At 43.5% G+C, this 24,441-nt stretch overlaps 1 non-coding gene across 1 annotated transcript; it reads left to right on the top strand.

The window, feature by feature from the left end:
* The first annotated feature begins 9,253 nt into the window (after positions 1-9,253).
* trnav-aac (transfer RNA valine (anticodon AAC)) lies at positions 9,254-9,326 on the top strand. The gene has a single exon. It is a non-coding gene; the product is annotated as a tRNA-Val (tRNA).
* The last annotated feature ends 15,115 nt before the right edge of the window (positions 9,327-24,441 follow it).

Below are 24,441 nucleotides of genomic sequence, written 5' to 3'. Positions count from 1 at the left end.
TATTTTTTCAAGGTAAAAAAAGCCGCACTATTAATTTAAATGCCAATTATATAATTCTTTTTAAAAACCCCAGAGATAAACTACAGGTCACCGTCTTGGCTCGTCAAATGTACCCTAACCAGACCAAGTTCTTTTTGGAGGCATTTGAGGATGCCACCAAAAAACCCTACGGGTACTTGATTGCGGACTTAAAAGCACAAACCCCAGAAGACTTTCGCCTCAGAACAGGTTTGTGCCCGCCCGATTGGCCGGCAGTGTATGTGCTAAAGAAAAGGAAATAAATAAGAATGTCTGTTCGGATTAAAAGAAATCTGCCGCTTTTGCAAATGTTATTTGAGGGGAGCCCGCGCCATAGGAAAGCTGTGCTGGCAGGGGCCCCCTCGGATTTGATCGAGACCCTGTGTGAAATAGCTTTTAACATCTTACGTGGTAATATACCCCTAACCCCTTCTCAACATTCTAAACTCAAAAAACAAAAAGCGGTTATCAAGATCATCGCTAATAAGAAGTATTCTATTAAAAGAAAAAGAAAGAAGATTAATCAAACCGGGGGTTTTATAGGACCGCTGTTGAGCATAGCCGTGCCTTTCCTAACCAGTCTTCTAGCTTCCAGAGTGGGTTAATAATGGAATATGCTCAGAAAATGTTTTTGATCCCTCAGGAGCAGCTTGAGAAACTGAGAAAAAATGTTGTCGGGCCAGAGCCCATTAGACAAACGGCCGAAAACAACCTGGACTCTGAAATGAAAGCTATACAGGCCAGGGCCGATTTAAATCAGTATTCCAAAGCCCAGTTGTATACCAACACGTTACAGCGCTACCTCCGTCTGGTTAGACAGGGTGAAAAAGATCATAACATTTTAACTTTAACCATGGCCTATCAAGAAAATGGTTCTGGGGCTGATGCGGGGGGTACGGTTGATAAAGATGTTGCGGTGACCGAACCTGTTGAGAGTTCAGAGGGAGATGTTGTAACGGATGTTTTGAGAAACATGCCGGCCAGAAGCAAAAGACATGCACAATATATCCTGCACAAAATGGTTCAGAAACCGCGGGTAACTGCTTGGAATGAACAGGGTGAATTTGTTTTTAAAGGACAACTGATCAAAGGTTCACACATGTTTGATTTGTTGAAGAGTTTCACTAGCACTAATAAGGTACCCGATAGTCGCCGACCTGTAGGCTGGAATGCTTTCCTACAGGCGATGGCCTGTCTGAACATGCCCCAATCAACAGTTCCTAACCAGGAAACGCTACAAAAAATCCGCCCCTTGTAAAGAGGTGGAGCCTGATCTGACTCCGATATCTCATTACTCTGACCGTGCTGAGCGACCATCCTCAGGATCTATCCATCGTTGGGAAGCTTATTAATATCATGTTTTTATTTGTCTCCCATGTAAATAATGACCCGACAAACAATTTTTTTTTTTTTTTTTTTTTTCAAATGTTGTACATTTATTTATACCATAACCCCTGCTTTGTATAAGAATTGTGTTGAATAAAAACAAAACTAATGATTCAAAGGCTGTTTTCATTATTTTTTCAACTTAACACGCATGACATCTTTTAAAATCCTCACAAGAACACCCCATCTGTATACATGGCTGGCTAGGGTCGTAAGTCATTGTGTTATAAGGGGGGGTCCACAGTGTACTGACAAACTCTGCCACTTTTTTATCATTTTGGCCTAAATCCTCACTGTACAAGGCCATAATATCGGGGTATGACCTTCCTTTAGATCTATGATATAAGAAAAACACACAGTGTTGACCACAAGTGAAGGTCTGAAGACTTTGTACTTGACGACCGCTGTAAATGGTTTCTTGACAGTTGTTGAGCAGAAAGTTATTTATCTTCCGAGGGAAAGGTCTGAAATCCGGGGGGTTTGCATAGGAATCAAAAAATTCACCACGGTGGTCCTCCCTTAGATAAATAGCCAGCCAATGTTCTCCGGGCATATTTTTAGGGTGTGTGTTGATTATGTACATTGCAGGTAAATTCTTGATCTTAAATTTAGGCAGCTGATCGCAGGCGTAGACTCCTTGAAACAGTTTCCGTGAGCCGGCCAGGGCATTCATGATGTGGTTGAGCTCTCTGGTGTTCATTTTAATAATAATCATACAGAACGTTTCTCCTCTGATTCTCCTCAATAATGTTGTCAAACACAGCATTCACGACCATATTTACAGTGCGTGGTAGAGGCTGCTTGAAACGCATCACCAAACGCATATTGCACGTCTTCATCAGTGAAAAATGTTGTCCACACTCTTCGTCAGGGGTCAGGTTGAAACCGTACAGGGTGTAACCGCTGCAGTATTCCCGGCGATCGATCAGCAGAGTTTGATCCTTGAGATGGCGACCCGTAGCCAGTACTAGACTGTAATATTCACGAACCGCATTGCCGTTTTCAAAGTCAGGTTGAAAAGGTCTGGATGGAACCTGCACACCATCGACGTACAACGCTATAAATTCCACGTTATAATGTTTAAAGTTAAAGGGGTTCTTGTTGTAAACCCCGGTAAATGCATCATTATCCACGAGACCTATAATAACCTGTTTTGGGAGCTGTCCTAGAAACAGATTTTCCTGGTTCATCACCCGTGTCCCTGCGGGGATACTGTGGACTTTCATATAGACTCTTTCGATCGGGTACTTGGCGTTTGCCGTCATTAACGCATGCGCGTGTCCTAGTTTAACCGCCGGGGAGACGGACACTTTTTTCACAAACAGCGAGGCCGATAATATGGTCAGTTTATATTTTTCAGTATCAGGGGTCATCAGACAAAAAGCACTTTTACTACGGATCATTTTAATTTTAATGTCTACCCCGTTGAGCATGAGTTTTTCTAGGAAAAATATGTCTGCATGGATATGCCCCATTAGCTCAAAGGTCCTCCCTTCTGTTGAAAAGGCCGTTCTTTTTTGCAAACCCTTATTGAGTCCCTCTGGATCCTTGTCGTCCATAGCTTCCGGGATGTCTTTGAAGAAAAGGCCGGGGTTGAACTGTTTGCTTAGGGTCTCCTCACTATAATTAAGTATACACTCCATCATGGCTCTATAGGGGTAAGTATTGCTGCTTTGACTAATGAGCCGATCTCCCAGGGTCACATCCACCTGTGAAAACATGGTGGCCACCGGGTAATTGATGACCCCAGCGTTGGTCGTCTTCTCGATTGCATCGCCATCCTCATCAGTCACTTTACAGTTCATTAAAATAAATGTGTTATTCAAATCAATATAATCCTCGCCATTGCCAGCTATAAAAAACTCCAGAGGGGCCGTGTCTGAAATTGCAGAAAGAGGGGGAATCTCTACATATATGATCTTATCTATACTCGTTTGAGTGTATGGAACTGTAAACAGATCCAGTTCTGATTTGACGCATTCTTCCGATAGACTGTGGACAAAAGACATGTTTAAAAGATGTATCCTGAGGCTCTATTTTTCTTTCTTTGAGACTTTCTTTTTGCAGGTTTTTTCTTGTGCTGCTTCCTTCTCCGAGTGTTTCCACGATATGTTGGAGAATGAGAGATTCTTCGTTTTTTGTTAGCCACGGATCTTTGTCGCCCCCTGGTGGACACATGCTGTTTCTTCTTTTACCCCCCTCCTCGCCATTACCATGAGACCCGAACCCTCCTGATGCTCATGGCTAGCTGCCCGGTTCATAACATTGGTGAACACGTCACTAACAATATTTTTAGCCGCTGATTTCAAGTGGGGTCTGGCTATAGCAAAGCCTCTCTTAAGCAGGGGTATGGCCATTCTAAAGAGACCACGAAAGAGTCCTCCTAGACCGGCGCCATACATTGTGGGGGCTCCTACAATACCGGGCAAGCCGTTCCATCTTGCATCTTGTAATAATCCACATAGGCGCTAGGATCTACATAACCCCTCGAGGTAGCCATTTTAATAATGTACAAACTGTTTCAGGGGTCGAAAATGTAGTTTGACATTAACTTTACCGAAGCGGAAGGGTACGTTGATATTCTGATCCGATTTTACTTCGATCGTGATGTTGTCAAAGTGGGTCTTTGAGACTGGTACGTAGTGTGGTTTGTCATAAGTAATTGTGACCATGTCATTGCTTTTACCTTTATTAAGTACATTTCTCAAAAGGGGGACATAACTATCCCCGACCCTCTGGTGGGTTATGATATCCGTATACACATAAAGAGTGTAAAAGCCGCCCCACCACTTCTGAGAATCTGCTCTCTGTGTCAGAATAGAACCCAAATATACGCCCCAGTTGGCCGCTGGTTTGAATGCTAATACCTGGTTTTGACACCTTGTACACTCTGTTTTTAATAGGGTTGTAATATAGCTTGATGTTGGGGGTGCCTTCTGAGAACTGTTTATGCATCTCATCTAATATTTTATCCACATTGTCATAATAACCTCCTTGTATCGTGAATGTCCATTGACTCTTTTTAACATCATCAAAAATGGCGAAGGTGGCATCCTTATCTTGTAAAACAGCCCAAGTGTAAGGATACTGTATTTCCGCCAACCCCACTTCCCACGACCCCCTTAGATCTATAGATTTTCCAAATTGTACCGTGTAACTGGATATTTCATTTTTAGGATATATATCGAGAGAGGCATTACTGGGTAGAGTCACGTAGAAGCCTCCTGATTCCATCTTGAGAATCGAAAGTAATGCCCCCAACACACCCGCGGGCATGTTGTTATAAGGATTGAATATCGCAAACCTGTTGTTCCGGGACCCAACTATTGAACTTTTCAGGCCATCCAAGCCATTTCATCAACACATATTTTTTCCGGTTCTGGGTTTTTTCAGCTAATATCTTTTCAACTCTGTATACACTGTCTTTACCCACAATAATTTTTTGTAACTCGGCTTCGTAAAACGTTCCTTCTATATCCTCCCTGTCATAGTCTTTTAACCGGTACACGGGGGGGTCTCTACCCAACTGTTCGGTAACTGTAAAATATTCGTCAGAAAATGTTTGTTCATAACCTTTGGCAAAAGTACTCCTTAGCTTTGAAACGCGAACCACATCACCGATGTTGAACTAATAAGTAGTTTTTCCCTTCTTAATAAATGGTCGGTATAATTTTTTATAGACCTTAAAAGAATTACTTTGATCAACATCTAAAGGCTTCATTTTAATACTGGTGTGATACCCTTGGTTGTAAGCATCGATAAAATCTTGAACTTTATCAAAATACTTGAACGTGTTGACCGCTGTAAAATATCTCCACATTTTGGTCTTTATGGTGCGGTTAAACCTCTCCACTACCGATGCCCTAAGCTCATTACCGGTGGTGAAATGATGTATTTTGTGTCTCTTCAGTAGATTCTGAAATTCTCTGTTGAGAAACTCTTTTCCTTTATCAGTCTGCAGTTTTTTAGGACATCGACCCTGGGACAATATATCCTCAAAGGCCCTTGTCACCGCCCGACCTGTTTTATTATGTAGAATGCGAGCCCAGGCATATTTTGATAACACATCGATACACATCAACATCAATTTGTGACCATTGTTATGTTTTGATAAATTTGACATATCGACTAGATCCATTTGCCATTGTGAATCTATGTCAGTTGCATATACGCGGTTTCTTTTAAAGTTAATCCTGAGAGGTTTATGTAAGGTATAGGCGTCTTGTTCCTGTAACCATTCTGAAACAACCACATCATTAACCTTCACTCCGGCCTCAGCGAGTCCTCTTTGAAAACCCTTCTTACCCGCCAAACCCCCAATCTTGGCTGGGTTGTAGTATAGTTCCTGCATTTGGGGAGCTTGCCGAGTCATTCTGTCAAATAACCACACAGACCCACACTATGCGCAAAGTTTTTATACAAGGTTTTTTATTCAACTTCAGGAGAGCAGATACCACTTTTTAGACATTTGAGAAAAGTATAACATACACAACAATTTTTTCTACGGTCCAGACAAAAAGAAATCAGATGATTGGTTACTTGATCTATATCAACAAATATACCTGTTTCTTTATCTTGTAGGCACACACCTCAGTTACATATGTAAATAAAACAACAATATGACCTATTTTAAAAGTAAACAGAGGTGTATTAAACATGCTCAGTAAAAGGTCATACAGATGTTGATGAAATGGCCTAATATCATTCTTGGCCCCCTTGAGCCCTTCATCCCAGTGTTCGTACCCCCCGGTCTTTGTTACAGCAGCCATTCACTTTTCCAGGTTTGAAAGTTGATCCTCATCGATGGTTAAATCTGTAGAGAAAAGGCTCGCGTTGGCTACTTTTCTGTCAAGCACATGGTGTAATAGCGCTCTCAGGTTAGCTGCTGAGTGTTGATGACAGAACCAGTTGCAGAAGCAGTCCAGAACATTCCCCATGTTCAAAGTCCCTTAGTTCAGGTCAGAGTCTGAATCAGTGGCGTAGATGTCGAATTCTTCGTCGCTGCCCCCAGCTTTAACTTCTTTACGGAAGAAATAAGCTTTTAGCTTGCCAGCGGTTTTTCTACTCGGCTCATCCAGGTCATTGAGCAGCTGCCCAAGTTTCTCTATTATAAACGGCTCCTTTTTCAGCTCCAGCAAAATCTCATCTATGATTTTCTGGACTTGTCCCACAGTGACATGTATGTGGGAGTAAGAGAGCGCCTTGATTAGTGCCGGTTTCAGCCACGGTTTGTTCAGTCTTCTGTAAAACACGTTGAAATAGAACAGGAAATAGTAACGGTCTGGTTCAAACAAACAACTGTGTCTCAACTGACTGGGGTGATTCACTTCACACCCCCGACAGACTTCTTTCAGAGCTCGGTCGATGAGAGCACTCAGAATATACACCAGGGTGCTTTTAACCACTCTGCTTACTTGGTCACATACCCCGGGCAAAAATCCTGCGTCTTCATCACGCCCCCGGGACAGTCCGATGCTCATTGGGTCGCCTGGTGGTTTGTGGGGTGTTTCTCCATCCATTGGACTGACCCCCTCCTGAGACGCACAGACGGTAGACAGTTCGGCAAAATCAAGGCCCTCCATGAGCTCCAGAGGCTGGGGATCCCCGAGACTCATTTGGACATCCATCGCACCGCATGTTGTTTCGTCCTGAGGGACCGGGGTCTGAGGTCTTGGAGAGTAACCACAGTCAAAGGGTTCCAGAGTGTATACAAAATCTGGGGAATAGAACCAGGGGTGATCCCGGGTTTGAAGAGGCCTGTAGAGCCTGTCGACGTCCGCAGCTTTCGGGTAAGACATTCTCTTTAATTTTAAACCATGAATGAATTGTTGCACCTTTTATCCTATCTCTTCACTACGTCACGACACACCGCCCTCTTAGAAGAGAGTAGCCCCTGAGCCGTCAGACCCCCCTCCAAAACCCCACACGTCGTCTGTCGTAGTTCTGCAAGCTTTCCCATTCACACCTTTCAAAACCCTGAGTCGGAGACTCCATTTCGCATTCTCTTGGACCCTCTTGCAAGCCTTCTAGAGTCTTATCCACAAGCCCCAGATCTCTCCAGGCCATCACCTTCAACCAGTCCTCATAAGAGTATTCAATTACCGTCTCAAAAGGTTCCAACGTACCCTCCTTCTCTCCCAAAGCAAGAAGCTCCACTCCAACATAGCTGGGATCCCTTTTAAAGCGGTAACCCCGTCGAGCCCCCCAGAACAACACCCAGGAGCGTTCAATCTTCAAATTGGTGAGTACAGGAACCCTTGCCCGGGATTGTTTCTTGCGGGGTTTCATGTTGATGTCGCTGGACATGTTGAAGAAGCGGGATGTTTCAGAAGCTGAGAATTAAAGAGGTATTGCCTAAAAGAAGCGCGGGTTCTTAAATAGAGAGGAGAGTTTCGGGGCGTTGCCTTCAGAGGGGTGGGGGTATTTATGGGTGGCCTTGTTGTTCAGGGTTTTATGGGTGCACACTTTCTGACGGATATGACGTAGGAATAATTAAGGAAATAACTCTACCTAAAATCACGCCCCCCAATTATGACGTAGGAATATTAATAAGCTTAGGGCATACGTCATAACAAAATAGGCCGCGCCCAAAAAACCCTACTATCTACTCTTATGTAGTTGAAGGCGCAGTATAGCTCTCATAGTCTGGTGGAGACGGAAGACCACCAGCCGTTTGAACAAGCCATTCAGCATCACCTTGTTGGGTTAAGTGCAGGCACTGTCAGAGCGCAGGGCGTCCTGCCTTTGAAAGAGTTTCCGAAGTGTCCTGATGTGCCCTTTAGCAATGCAAAATAGGTCAGTGAAAATAGAAACCTTTATCTCACAGGCTGGCCCACGGGAAACGCCTGTGCGCGTTTTATCAGCCTGCTTCGATGGGAGGCATTCGAAACGCCAGGACGGGTCGTTTTCCGTAGTGTAGTGGCTATCACGTGCGCCTCACACGCGAAAGGTCCCTGGTTCGAAACCGGGCGGAAACAACCCGCGGTGCACGCGTGCCAGTGCCGTGTTACCCGTCGCCATCTCTCTGCTCCAAGGCCGGCCGTCGTTTTCTCTTCCTCGGAGTGGCAAGAAATCCTGACCTTGAGAACAAACGATCGCAGAAGGGTAGCTTTGTGAGGCACTGGAACTGACACTTTTAAAATCGATACATGTTGTTGCTGTTACAATACGACCGTAGCAGGATCGGCGACATTGCTGTTACTCTTATCTAGTTGAAGGTGCAGTATAGCTCTGATAGTCTGGTGGTGACGGAAGACCACCAGCCGTTTGAACAAGCCATTCAGCATCACCTTGTTGGGCTAAACGCAGGCACTGTCAGAGCGCAGGTCGTCCTGCCTTTGAAAGAGTTTCCGAAGTGTCCCGAAATCGGTGCACTCAGAGCGTCCGTCCGTCGACAGGTTGAAATTGTAAACGCTGGTGTAACCACTTTTAATTAAAATCTGATGATGATGATGTTGTTGTTGTTATTCTTGTTGTCGTCGTAGTCGCCGTCATTATTAATGTTAAAGTAAAGCAGTAGTTAGATTTGTTGCTACCGTAAGGTGTAGAAGGCACAATAGCTCTGATAGTCTGGTGGTGAAGGAAGACCACCAGACGTTTGAACAAGCCATTCAGCATCACCTTGTTGGGCTAAGTGCAGGCACTGTCAGAGCGCAGGGCGTCCTGCCTTTAAAAGAGTTTCCGAAGTGTCCTGATGTGCCCTTTAGCAATGCCAAACAGGTTAGTGAAAATGGCATCCTTTCGCCGCACTTCAGACGACATCTCACAGCCTAGCCGACCTGAAACACCTGAGCCCGTTTTACCAGCAGGCTTTAACGGTAACCATTTGAAGCAAGAGGCAGCGGTGTCAGTTTCCGTAGTGTAGCGGTTATCACGTTTGCCTAACGCGCGAAAGGTCCCCGGTTCGAAACCGGGCGGAAACAGCCTACTGTGGGCTGGCCCTTTTCGTCATGCTTGCCCTCGTGGTTCCCCGGAGGCGGTGGGTGTCTTTTCTTCATTGGAGTGCCCGTAATCGATGCACTCAGAGCGTCCGTCCGTCGACAGGTTGAAATTGTAAACGCTGGTGTAGCCACTTTTAATTAAAATCTGATGATGATGATGATGATGATGTTGTTGTTGTTGTTGTTGTTGTTGTTCTTGTTGTCATCGTGGTCGCCGTCATTATTATTGTTAAAGTAAAGCAGTAGTTAGATTTGTTGCTACCGTAAGGTGTAGAAGACAACAGTAGGTATGGCGTGTGATATCAAAACATTCAGAATACTTTTAACCTATATAATTTATAAGCTTTGTAAAATAAACCCAAATATCTCTTTTGCGGGGATAAACGCTGTTCTGAGTAGTTTGTGACTTGTTTAATACCAAACAAAGCATCGCTATAAAAAATAAATAAAAAAATCACTGTAAAAGTGCTAGTTCTTTTTGATCTTTATAGTTATTTTCTAGGCTCAGGTTGTTTTTTAGCGCTTATAAAGGCCTGAAATATTCTTAGTGGTTGTTGACTATAGGTCTTGATGCTTAAAAATGTTTTTTTGAGAGACCAAAAGGTTCTAATAAAAGTTTAGAGTAGAGAGGAGAGAGATCGTCTCCATCTTGGTTTCTATTTGAAATTTGATGCAGTGTCATTTTATTGGTTGGTTTTGATATGTTAATTGGTAACAGGGTGGCACAAAGGCCAGACCAGAACAATGCCTTACAAGCAGATCCGGCATGTGGCCATCAGTATAAGTATGAAGGTCTGGTCTTCAGCTCGACAGACTCACACTGACCTTTCGATTTAAGACTAAAGATCAACAATGTCCGGAAACAACATCAGCGATTCGATTTAAACGAGTTTTTAGGCAAGTCTTCAGATTATTTTCATTGACTCAGAGCGTGTTGTGTGCATGTATTGTAAATAAGGCTATAACATCTGTTTTAAGTTCTGTAAAATTATTTTTCAGCCAGTCAACAGGAGTTAATTCCCAACGCTGAGGAGATCATCTGGAACAACGACGGTAAGATTTTTGTGTTTGCGCTCATGGGTTCTTATGCATGGGTGTGTGTGGTTTTGAAGCGGCTCATTAGAGTTATGAAAACGTTTTAATATATATTAATGCCGGTCTCTTTAATTACACAGAAACTATCGAAAGGCCTGTGATTAATGTCTCCGAGGATCGACCAAGAGAAGTGGTTGTCCCTAGACAGGCTGTCTGCCGACCGGGTAAGAACTAAACCCCTGTTTGTTTGTATAACGTTTCTGTAAGATGTTTGAGTCCAGTTTTGTTAATTTAAAAAAATTATCCTGTCTAACAGTATTAAGAAACGTGGTTCGAGACAACGAAAGGCCTTCCACATCGAGGGCTTGTTTCGTTTTACCTTCGAGAACCGTAACCTTTCAAGAATCTGAAAGGCCGTCAGCCCCGGTATCTGATAGCTGTGAGTATATATCTGCAGCCTGTAAGAGGTTAAAGCTTTTTATAAAGCGGTGTGGTTAAAGGTTAAACATGTCTCTTACCTTCACAGCGGTGCAAAAAGCTAAACCAGCCGAAAAACATAAGAAACGATTATTCTGTGGAGGTAAGTAAGATCTTTCAAACTTTAATGTTTTTAAAAGGGCTTTTTTGCCCGTTGAGGGCTAATATTTAAGCGATGGGTGACCGTTTCCTGTAGGGCGGGGGGTTCTGGGAAAGATCTTTAGAAGTCCGGACAGGTCTAGGCTTGTTTCTGGGGAACGTGTTTAGAAATGACCGATTGCTGTACCGTCTGGTTAGGAAGTAAAGCCGTCCGAAAGGGTTTAGTAAGTTGTTTGGCTTATATCCCGCTATTATACTTCTGTTTTAAAGTGGTTGTAGGAAAAGGCTTGAAGGTGTTCATTGTATTTAATATTTAAACAGATCGTGAAAACGTTTGTGAAACAGGAAGTCCCGGGATCAGGAAGCGTTTACACTTGGAAGGTTCGATTAAAAATGAAATGTTGTTGTGTGTGTGTGTGTTTTATTAACAATATTACAGTTTTTAAAGAAACATTTAAGAAACAGTTTATTTACAGCGGCTTCTCTGTTTTACATTTATTATCAAGTCCTAATAAATATATTGTCTGTAAATAATAAGGCGTTGTAGTGAATGTCTAAGGCTATTTTCAAAGGTCTAAAAAAGCTAAAGGTTTTGAATGTCCTGGACATGTTGTTTTAAGTTTGATTTCTGTCACCGTTTAAAGATGTAAATGTAATGTATATTTTTATTCTTCCCAAGACTCTTGGGATAGTCATTCTGTGAATGAGCTATTGAGGACAATTACCCCGTCTAAGTGGGATCAAACATCTTCCCCGGTGAGATCACCGAGAGGATCCCCCACGGTGGTCTTGGAGACCCCCCAACATCTACTCAGGCCACAGCCTTCTGGGGGTAATTCAACACCCCAGATTCAGCCCGCCGCATTGTCGGGCGGAACAAATACAGGCATCCAACAACCTCAGGGGTTGCCGTCAGTCAGGGCTGACACACCACCCAACGACGGCCTGGTTTCAACATCGTCCCCCCAGACCCGTTTCTTGGCTACAGAAACGCGGAACAGTACCCCGCGCTTGGCCAGGGTGTCACCGCAAAGGCCTTCTTGGTCTCCGTCCATGAGTATACGCTCGCTCCCTGCCTCCTTCGACCGAGATTTACCGGAGCGACCATCCTTTGAAGCTGAGCCAGGCCACCAGCCCCCGGAGCTACATCCTGAAGGTCGGCATGAGTTGCTACATACTTTGTTACAAAATCAAAGACTTGTGTTAGTGGGGCAAAACCTGGTGATAGAGAGCCAAAACATCCTTGTTAATACCCTTACTAACGAATTGTACCGTATTTAATGTTTTAATAGACACAAAACGCCTTACTATTGTGGGTTGTTGGAAAAATAAAAAATAAATTAAAAAATGTCCTGACTTGGTAAAAGAACTCACAAACTAAAGGATTATGAACAAGCTAGGGCCCCAAAAAGACCTTCCCGAGAGAACATCCCCGGCCCTGTTGTGAACTCCTCTGATGTCCCAATGAACCTGGAACTATTACAAATGATAAATGATTTAAATAACCCCCAATTACCACCGATAGAATGTGAATTAACAGACTTACCGGTGAACCCCGACCTGTTACAGATGGTCAATGATCTAAATAACCACCTCCCACCGGTAGCGCTTATAGAGGTTCACCCCCTAGTTCACCCCGATTTGTTTGAAATGGTGGAGGCTTTGGAGGAGCTACCCCGACCAAATTCTGCCCCTATCATAAATGATTTGAGACAATTAGAACACAGGATGGCGGCAGAAGCAGCCATCACTATAGAGGAGGGTCTTGACATTAACCGGTTGGATATCTTTGAAGGACTTTTACAGGCTTTAAATGAGCCTCCTCAAAAAGGGGGTTTTGTAGATGTCAGCAGTGGGGGTGTTCGGAATGTGGAGGGTTCTGAGACTGATAAGGCTGTGGAGGACATGCTCTGTGAGAATGTAGGGGGTGAAGGCTTTGTTCAAAATGATGATGTGTCCAAAAGTACCAGTGATCCCGTGATTATAGATAGACCGGCCTATAACAATTTTGAAATGATTCAGCGTTTTAATTTTGCAGAACTTTTAAATTGTGACAATTATGCAGAAATATTTGTCAACATACACGAGGCCTTGCAGAAAATGCTTGAACAGGTTGCTGAAAGGGTCAGACCTCGAGATGTTGTACAGTTAGAACTCAGAGGGAATGATTTGTTTAGCAACCTATCTGTAATGCTGAGTGGAGATAATTTAGATGTCTGGCTAAAATCGAAGCGTTATTGCAAAGTAACGCAGCCATCTTAGCTGATGAAAGTCTGTCTCTGGTAATGAATGTGGTTCGTAACCCTGAGGGTGGGGCGCTTAGAAGACTGTCGAAATGCTTGAAGAACGACATAATTAGGACCAAGCTCAGGCAATTAGTGGTGAGATCCAGTGGGGACAATAAGCTCTGTTTTGCTTACAGTTTAATAAAACTACTCACCCCCGACATGCCTGAACCCCAAGCTCTGCAAGAGGCTTTAATGCTTCATCAGAGGGCCGGCTTAAACTCTCAACAGATGGTTGCCTTTTCAGACATCACCAAGTTTGAGGAGTTGTTGTCTTTAAAAATTGTTGTGTGGTACCGTTGTGAGGTAAAGGAAGTATTTGTGAAATTTCAGACACATCCTGAAACCCATACACAGACACTGTTTCTCTTCCTAAGTGATAGTCATTACTTTGGAATAAAGAGTTTGACGGCTTTTTTGGGTTGTTCGTATGTTTGTCATTGGTGTTATAAGGCCTTCAATGATAAGCTTAAGCACCGATGTGACGGTTACTGTAATGTCTGTTTCAATCCGCAATGTCGTAAGGGTTTGGCCCCTACCATCCGATGTAAAGATTGCTTAAGGATTTGTCTCTCAGCGTTCTGTTTTTCCGAACATAAGGTACAGAGGGCCGCTGCTGAGAGGGGTTAAAAAATGGAGTTATTGTGATCAAACTAAATGTTGCCCGCAGTGTTGCCTCCAGTACCGTTTTCATGAGGTTAAACCACACAAATGTCTGGAGCCGAGATGCAGGATCTGTAATGCTGATTTAACCCCGGGGTCCGAACACCAGTGCTTTATTCAGCCGGTTAAAAAGGAGCCGCCGCACAACTGGTATGTCTTTTTTGATTTTGAATGCCGGCAAGAAAACGGGGTCCACGTTGCTAATTATATACACTGTATTGACATGTTGGATCGTGAGTGGTCAGCTAGCGGTGAGAGTTGTGTCAGGGATTTCTTTACGCGGTATCGAGGTCCAAAATACCTCAATTACACATTTATTGCCCACAATGCTAAGGGTTATGATTCTTACATTTTGATGAAGTATCTGGTGGAAAATGGGGTGACCCCAAAAATAATAGCTCAGGGTAGCAAGATCATGTGTTTCACCGACGAAGCTTTCAACTAACGTTACATAGACTTGTTAAATTTCCTCCCCATGAAATTGAGCGCTTTGCCTAAGGCTCTGGGTTTTGAGGCTCAGAAGAAAGGTTGGTTCTGCCATTTTTTTAATACTAAGGACACTCAAAATTATCAAGGGTCCTACCCGCCCGCCTCTTATTATGGGGTTGATACTATGATGTCTCATGAGAGGGAGGAATTCTTTAAATGGTACAATACGGTTAAGGGAGGTGTTTTTGATTTCCGAGAAGAGATGGCCGCTTATTGTAAAAATGATGTGGTGATCCTTAAAGAAGCCTGTGTGCGTTTCTGCGCCGAGGTTATCAACACATCGGGTCTCAACCCTTTGCAAAGTGTGACCATAGCGTCTCTCTGCATGAAAATGTATCGGTCCAATTTCTTGCAGAAAAACACTATAGCGGTCACCACTTCTGACAACTATCGTGCTTGACAAAAGAACTTTTCGACTGTCTCCATACAGTGGGTGGAATACCTGAGTGCCCGGGATAACATCTTCATCAGACATGCTTTAAATCAAGGGGAAGTAAAAATGGGGCCTTACTACTTAGACGGTTTTAGCGACGTGTCCGGGCGGCGTACCGCTTATGAGTTTGCCGGTTGTATTTACCATGGCTGTCCTCAGTGCTTCGACCCAAACACCTTTAACCCCGTAACACTAAAACTCTGCGGTGATATGTACTATGATTTCCAGAAACGAATTGAAACTTTAAAAAACACCTATGGTTTGAACATGCTGGTGATTTGGGAACACGAGTGGACGACCCTGAAGCAACAGGATGCGGGGGTATAACGGTTTATGGAAACCTTGGACTTTCCTGAATGTCTAGAGCCCCGGGATGCGTTATTTGGGGGTTGTACCAATGCCCTCTGTTTACATTATGAGGTAAAGGAGGGTGAGAGAGTAGATTACTATGATTTCACCAGTCTGTACCCTTATGTCAACAAGACCAAAATGTACCCGGTGGGGCGTCCAACCATTGTTTATCGTGACTTTCTCGAAATCGGACATTACTTTCGTTTGATCAAAGTCACCATGTACCCTCCTCGCGAGCTGTTCTTACCCGTGTTGCCTTACAGGTGTTCGGGAAAATTGATGTTCCCACTTTGTAGAACGTGTGTGGAAACTGAAAATCAAACTACCTCTTGTCTGCACAGTGATGAAGAGAGAGCGCTGACGGGTGTCTGGTGTAGCATTGAGCTTGACAAGGCGGTGGAGAAAGGTTACAGAGTCGGTAAGGTGTATGAGGTTTGGCATTTTTCTGAAAAAACTGATACTCTTTTTGCTGATTACATTATGACCCATCTGAAAGGGAAACAGGAGGCATCGGGCTATCCCTCATGGTGTGTTGACTCCGCGGCCAAAGAGCGATACGTTCAGCAATATTTTGAAAAGGAAGGGATCCGTCTAGAGCCGGGGAACATAACTGTAAACCCCGCCAAGAGACAAATGTCCAAACTGATTTTAAACAGTCTGTGGGGTAAGTTTGGGGAAAGAAATTACCGTCTAAACACAACCTTGATTAAAACCCCTGAACTGTTCATAGAATTTATGTTTTCCAAACAACATGCAGTATCACACTTTCAATTCTTAAATGACCACGTGGCACAGGTCCAGTGGAGGGCCCCTAAAGATTTCCCCACCAAACAGGGGAACGTTAATGTTTTCATAGCGGTTTTTACCACGGCTTACGCCCGGCTTGAACTGTACAACTTAATGGATCAGTTGCAGGAACGCACGCTCTATCATGATACTGACTCTGTAATCTTTGTCACCAGGCCAGGGGATTGGGTCCCTCCCCTCGGGGACTACCTTGGGGAGTTAACGAGCGAACTAGATCCTCAGGACCACATAGTGGAGTTTGTTTCAGGGGGTCCTAAGACTTACGCATACAGAACGGCTGCGGGTAAGACCTGTATGAAAGTTAAGGGTTTCACTCTGAACCATTGTAACAACAAGCTCATTAACATCAAGTCTCTGACGACCCTGGTAGAAAGTTATGTAACGAGAAAGACGCGCCTCCTCGTGAGATTATTACAGCCGGAAATCAGATCTATCGCAATAAAAAGGGGTACACGTTGGAAAATAGATCACTAAACAAACGGTTCAGAGTGGTGTACAATAAAAGAGTGTTGAAGACTGATTATACCACTCTGCCTTATGGATATTAGCGGTGGTTTTGATAACAGACTTCAACACCCTTTCTCCTGTATTATAGCCGGTCCCTCCAATTCGGGGCAGAGCTATCTTATAAAGAACATCATAGAAGATGTGGACGCAACCGTGTCCCAAGCTCTTGACAACATAGTGTGGTGTTACTCTTGCTGGCAACCTCTCTACGATGATTTGGCTTCGAAAAAAAATAATCTGAAATTTGTGCAAGGTCTCCCCGCCTCGTTGTGTGGTGATGACTTGTTCCCGCCCGGTCAAACTAACCTAGTGATCCTTGATGACCTGATGGAGCAGGCCGGTGACAACAGTGAAGTGGAAAAAGCTTTCACAAAGTACACTCATCATAGGAATTTAAGTATTATTTATTTAGTTCAAAATCTATTTTTTCAAGGTAAAAAAAGCCGCACTATTAATTTATATGCCAATGATATAATTATTTTTAAAAACCCCAGAGATAAACTACAGGTCACCGTCTTGGCTCGTCAAATGTACCCTAACCAGACCAAGTTCTCTTTGGAGGCATTTGAGGATGCCACCAAAAAACCCTACGGGTACTTGATTGCGGACTTAAAAGCACAAACCCCAGAAGACTTTCGCCTCAGAACAGGTTTGTGCCCGCCCGATTGGCCGGCAGTGTATGTGCTAAAGAAAAGGAAATAAATAAGAATGTCTGTTCGGATTAAAAGAAATCTGCCGCTTTTGCAAATGTTATTTGAGAGGAGCCCGCGCCATAGGAAAGCTGTGCTGGCAGGGGCCCCCTCGGATTTGATCGAGACCCTGTGTGAAATAGCTTTTAACATCTTACGCGGTAATATACCCCTAACCCCTTCTCAACATTCTAAACTCAAAAAACAAAAAGCGGTTATCAAGATCATCGCTAATAAGAAGTATTCTATTAAAAGAAAAAGAAAGAAGATTAATCAAACCGGGGGTTTTATAGGACCGCTGTTGAGCATAGCCGTGCCTTTCCTAACCAGTCTTCTAGCTTCCAGAGTGGGTTAATAATGGAATATGCTCAGAAAATGTTTTTGATCCCTCAGGAGCAGCTTGAGAAACTGAGAAAAAATGTTGTCGGGCCAGAGCCCATTAGACAAACGGCCGAAAACAACCTGGACTCTGAAATGAAAGCTATACAGGCCAGGGCCGATTTAAATCAGTATTCCAAAGCCCAGTTGTATACCAACACGTTACAGCGCTACCTCCGTCTGGTTAGACAGGGTGAAAAAGATCAAAACATTTTAACTTTAACCATGGCCTCTCAAGAAAATGGTTCTGGGGCTGATGCGGGGGGTACGGTTGATAAAGATGTTGCGGTGACCGAACCTGTTGAGAGTTCAGAGGGAGATGTTGTAACGGATGTTTTGAGAAACATGCCGGCCAGAAGCAAAAGACATGCAGAATATATCCTGCACAAAATGGTTCAGAAACCGCGGGTAACGGCTTGGAATGAACAGGGTGAATTTGTTTTTAAAGGACAACTGATCAAAGGTTCACACATGTTTGATTTGTTGAAGAGTGTCACTAGCACTAATAAGGTACCCGATAGTCGCCGACCTGTAGGCTGGAATGCTTTCCTACAGGCGATGGCCTGTCTGAACATGCCCCAATCAACAGTTCCTAACCAGGAAACGCGACAAAAAATCCGTCTGTGTAAAGAGGTGGAGCCTGATCTGACTCCGATATCTCATTACTCTGACCGTGCTGAGCGACCATCCTCAGGATCTATCCATCGTTGGGAAGCTTATTAATCTCATGTTTTTATTTGTCTCCCCTGTAAATAATGACCCGACAAACAATTTTTTTTATTTTTATTTTTTATTTTTCAAATGTTGTACATTTATTTATACCATAACCCCTGCTTTGTATAAGAATTGTGTTGAATAAAAACAAAACTAATGATTCAAAGGCTGTTTTCATTATTTTTTCACCTTAACACGCATGACATCTTTTAAAATCCTCACAAGAACACCCCATCTGTATACATGGCTGGCTAGGGTCGTAAGTCATTGTGTTATAAGGGGGGGTCCACAGTGTCCTGACAAACTCTGCCACTTTTTTATCATTTTGGCCTAAATCCTCACTGTACAAGGCCATAATATCGGGGTATGACCTTCCTTTAGATCTATGATATAAGAAAAACACACAGTGTTGACCACAAGTGAAGGTCTGCAGACTTTGTACTTGACGACCGCTGTAAATGGTTTCTTGACAGTTGTTGAGCAGAAAGTTATTGATCTTCCGAGGGAAAGGTCTGAAATCCGGGGGGTTTGCATAGGAATCAAAAAATTCTCCACGGTGGTCCTCCCTTAGATAAATAGCCAGCCAATGTTCTCCGGGCATATTTTTAGGGTGTGTGTTGATTATGTACATTGCAGGTAAATTCTTGATCTTAAATTTAGGCAGCTGATCGCAGGCGTAGACTCCTTGAAACAGTTTCCGTGAGCCGGCAAGGGCATTCATGTTGTGGTTGAGCTCTCTGGTGTTCATTTTAATAATAATCATACAGAACGTTTCTCCTCCGATTCACCTCAATAATGTTGTCAAACACAGCATACACGACCATATTTACAGTGCGTGGTAGAGGCTGCTTGAAACGCATCTCCAAACGCATATTGCCCGTCTTCATCAGTGAAAAATGTTGTCCACACTCTTCGTCAGGGGTCAGGTTGAAACCGTACAGGGTGTAACCGCTGCAGTATTCCCGGCGATCGATCAGCAGAGTTTGATCCTTGAGATGGCGACCCGTAGCCAGTACTAGACTGTCATATTCACGAACCGCATTGCCGTTTTCAAAGTCAGGTTGAAAAGGTCTGGATGGAACCTGCACACCATCGACGTACAACGCTATAAATTCCGCGTTATGTTTAAAGTTAAAGGGGTTCTTGTTGTAAACCCCGGTAAATGCATCATTATCCACGAGACCTATAATAACCTGTTTTGGGAGCTGTCCTAGAAACAGATTTTCCTGGTTCATCACCCGTGTCCCTGCGGGGATACTGTGGACTTTCATATAGACTCTTTCGATCGGGTACTCGGCGTTTGCCGTCATTAACGCCTGCGCGTGTCCTAGTTTAACCGCCGGGGAGACGGACACTTTTTTCACAAACAGCGAGGCCGATAATATGGTCAGTTTATATTTTTCCGTATCAGGGGTCATCAGACAAAAAGCATTTTTACTACGGATCATTTTAATTTTAATGTCTACCCCGTTGAGCATGAGTTTTTCTTGGAAAAATATGTCTGCATGGATATGCCCCATTAGCTCAAAGGTCCTCCCTTCTGTTGAAGAGGCCGTTCTTTTTTGCAAACCCTTATTGAGTCCCTCTGGATCCTTGTCGTCCATAGCTTCCGAGATGTCTTTGAAGAAAAGGCCGGGGCTGAACTGTTTGCTTAGGGTCTCCTCACTATAATTAAGTTTACACTCCATCATGGCTCTATAGGGGTAAGTATTGCTGCTTTGACTAATGAGCCGATCTCCCAGGGTCACATCCACCTGTGAAAACATGGTGGCCACCGGGTAATTGATGACCCCAGCGATGGCCGTATTCTCGATTGCATCGCCATCCTAATCAGTCACTTTACAGTTCATTAAAATAAATGTGTTATTCAAATCAATATAATCCTCGCCATTGCCAGCTATAAAAAACTCCAGAGGGGCCGTGTCTGAAATTGCAGAAAGAGGGGGAATCTCTACATATATGATCTTATCTATACTCGTTTGAGTGTATGGAACTGTAAACAGATCCAGTTCTGATTTGACGCATTCTTCCGATAGACTGTTGACAAAAGACATGTTTAAAAGATGTATCCTGAGGCTCTATTTTTCTTTCTTTGAGACTTTCTTTTTGCAGGTTTTTTCTTGTGCTGCTTCCTTCTCCGAGTGTTTCCACGATATGTTGGAGAATGAGAGATTCTTCGTTTTTTGTTAGCCACGGATCTTCGTCGCCCTGGTGGACACATGCTGTTTCTTCTTTTACCCCCCCTCCTCGCCATTACCATGAGACCCGAACCCTCCTGATGCTCATGGCTAGCTGCCCGGTTCATAACATTGGTGAACACGTCACTAACAATATTTTTAGCCGCTGATTTCAAGTGGGGTCTGGCTATAGCAAAGCCTCTCTTAAGCAGGGGTACGGCCATTCTAAAGAGACCATGAAAGAGTCCTCCTAGACCGGCGCCATACATTGTGGGGGCTCCTACAAAACCGGGCAAGCCGTTCCATCTTGCATCTTGTAATAATCCACATAGGCGCTAGGATCTACATAACCCCTCGAGGTAGCCATTTTAATAATGTACACACTGTTTCAGGGGTCGAAAATGTAGTTTGACATTAACTTTACCGAAGCGGAAGGGTACGTTGATATTCTGATCCGATTTTACTTCGATCGTGATGTTGTCAAAGTGGGTCATTGAGACTGGTACGTAGTGTGGTTTGTCATAAGTAATTGTGACCATGTCATTGCTTTTACCTTTAATAAGTACATTTCTCAAAAGGGGGACATAACTATCCCAGACCCTCTGGTGGGTTATGATATCCGTATACACATAAAGAGTGTAAAAGCCGCCACACCACTTCTGAGAACCTGCTCTCTGTGTCCGAATAGAACCCTAATATACGCCCCAGTTGGCCGCTGGTTTGAATGCTAATACCTGGTTTTGACACCTTGTACACTCTGTTTTTAATAGGGTTGTAATATAGCTTGATGTTGGGGGTGCCTTCTGAGAACTGTTTATGCATCTCATCTAATATTTTATCCACATTGTCATAATAACCTCCTTGTATCGTGAATGTCCATTGACTCTTTTTAACATCATCAAAAATGGCGAAAGTGGCATCCTTATCTTGTAAAACAGCCCAAGTGTAAGGATACTGTATTTCCGCCAACCCCACTTCCCACGACCCCCTTAGATCTATAGATTTTCCAAATTCCAAATATTTCATTTTTAGGGTATATATCGAGAGAGGCGTTACTGGGTAGAGTCACGTAGAAGCCTCCTGATTCGATCTTGAGTATCGAAAGTAATGCCCCCAACACACCCGCGGGCATGTTGTTATAAGGATTGAATATCGCAAACCTGTTGTTCCGGGACCCAACTATTGAACTTTTCAGGCCATCCAAGCCATTTCATCAACACATATTTTTTCCGGTTCTGGGTTTTTTCAGCTAATATCTTTTCAACTCTGTATACACTGTCTTTACCCACAATAATTTTTTGTAACTCGGCTTCGTAAAACGTTCCTTCTATATTCTCCCCGTCATAGTCTTTTAACCGGTACACGGGGGGGTCTCTAGCCAACTGTTTGGTAACTGTAAAAGTACTCCTTAGCTTTGAAACGCGAACCACATCACAGATGTTGAACTTATAAGTAGTTTTTCCCTTCTTAATAAATGGTCCGTATAATTTTTTATAGACCTTAAAAGAATTACTTTGATCCACATCTATAGGCTTCATTTTAATACTGGTGTGATACCCTTGGTTGTAAGTATCGATAAAATCCTGAACTTTATCAAAATACTTGAACGTGTTGACCGCTGTAAAATATCTCCACATTTTGGTCTTTATGGTGCGGTTAAACCTCTCCACTACCGATGCCTTAAGCTCATTACCGGTGGTGAAATGATGTATTTTGTGTCTCTTCAGTAGATTCTGAAATTCTCTGTTGAGAAACTCTTTTCCTTTATCAGTCTGCAGTTTTTTAGGACATCGACCCTGGGACAATATATCCTCAAAGGCCCTTGTCACCGCCCGACCTGTTTTATTATGTAGAATGCGAGCCCAGGCATATTTTGATAACACATCGATACACATCAACATCAATTTGTGACCATTGTTATGTTTTGATAAATTTGACATATCGACTAGATCCATTTGCCATTGTGAGTCTATGTCAGTTGCATATACGCGGTTTCTTTTAAAGTTAATCCTGAGAGGTTTATGTAAGGTATAGGCGTCTTGTTCCCGTAACCATTCTGAAACAACCACATCATTAACCTTCACTCCGGCCTCAGCGAGTCCTCTTTGAAAACCCTTCTTACCCGCCAAACCCCCAATCTTGGCTGGGTTGTAGTATAGTTCCTGCATTTGGGGAGCTTGCCGAGTCATTCTGTCAAATAACCACACAGACCCACACTATGCGCAAAGTTTTTATACAAGGTTTTTTATTCAACTTCAGGAGAGCAGATACCCCTTTTTAGACATTTGAGAAAAGTATAACATACACAACAATTTTTTCTACGGTCCAGACAAAAAGAAATCAGATGATTGGTTACTTGATCTATATCAACAAATATACCTGTTTCTTTATCTTGTAGGCACACACCTCAGTTACATATGTAAATAAAACAACAATATGACCTATTTTAAAAGTAAACAGAGGTGTATTAAACATGCTCAGTAAAAGGTCATACAGATGTTGATGAAATGGCCTAATATCATTCTTGGCCCCCTTGAGCGCTTCATCCCAGTGTTCGTACCCCCCGGTCTTTGTTACAGCAGCCATTAACTTTTCCAGGTTTGAAAGTTGATCCTCATCGATGGTTAAATCTGTAGAGAAAAGGCTCGCGTTGGCTACTTTTCTGTCAAGCACATGGTGTAATAGCGCTCTCAGGTTAGCTGCAGAGTGTTGATGACAGAACCAGTTGCAGAAGCAGTCCAGGGTCTGAGGTCTTGGAGAGTAACCGCAGTCAAAGGGTTCCAGAGTGTATACAAAATCTGGGGAATAGAACCAGGGGTGATCCCGGGTTTGAAGAGGCCTGTAGAGCCTGTCGACGTCCGCAGCTTTCAGGTAAGACATTCTCTTTAATTTTAAACCATGATTGAATTGTTGCGCCTTTTATCCTATCTCTTCACTACGTCACGACACACCGCCCTCTTAGAAGAGAGTAGCCCCTGAGCCGTCAGACCCCCCTCCAAAACCCCACACGTCGTCTGTTTTATCATCGTCGTCGTCATTCAAGGGGGATATATAATCCATAATCCAGCATATTCTCCTTCTAACCAAATCCAGTTGCGAACATTTGGTCAAGATGTCAAAACCATCATTTATACAGTTTATGACCTCTTTCAAGAACGGCCAGTCCACGGCGTCAAACATAATTTCAGTAACCTGTTTTTCTGGATCCTCCACACCCCCTTCAATAGGGTTTGTAATCAGGGTACTGCTAAACAAAACCTTACGATCTGTAGTTAGAGATAGACTCTTCACCACTCTACCGTAGTTCTGCAAGCTTTCCCATTCACACCTTTCAAAACCCTGAGTCGGAGACTCCATTTCGCATTCTCTTGGACCCTCTTGCAAGCCTTCTAGAGTCTTATCCACAAGCCCCAGATCTCTCCAGGCCATCACCTTCAACCAGTCCTCATAAGAGTATTCAATTACCGTCTCAAAAGGTTCCAACGTACCCTCCTTCTCTCCCAAAGCAAAAAGCTCCACTCCAACATAGCTGGGATCCCTTTTAAAGCGGTAACCCCGTCGAGCCCCCCAGAACAACACCCAGGAGCGTTCAATCTTCAAATTGGTGAGTACAGGAACCCTTGCCCGGGATTGTTTCTTGCGGGGTTTCATGTTGATGTCGCTGGACATGTTGAAGAAGCGGGATGTTTCTGATGCTGAGAATTAAAGAGGTATTGCCTAAAAGCAGCGCGGGTTCTTAAATAGAGAGGAGAGTTTCGGGGCGTTGCCTTCAGAGGGGTGGGGGTATTTATGGGTGGCCTTGATGTTCAGGGTTTTATGGGTGTACACTTTCTGACGGATATGACGTAGGAATAATTAAGGAAATAACTCTACCTAAAATCACGCCCCCCAATTATGACGTAGGAATATTAATAAGCTTAGGGCATACGTCATAACAAAATAGGCCGCGCCCAAAAAACCCTACTATCTACTCTTATGTAGTTGAAGGCGCAG

This window comes from Amia ocellicauda, unplaced genomic scaffold (genome assembly GCF_036373705.1).
Source record: "Amia ocellicauda isolate fAmiCal2 unplaced genomic scaffold, fAmiCal2.hap1 HAP1_SCAFFOLD_219, whole genome shotgun sequence".
Classification (NCBI taxonomy): Eukaryota; Metazoa; Chordata; class Actinopteri; order Amiiformes; family Amiidae; genus Amia; species Amia ocellicauda.
The sequence above is the reverse complement of the archived record's forward strand: the minus strand, read 5'-3'. Positions and strand labels throughout refer to the sequence as shown.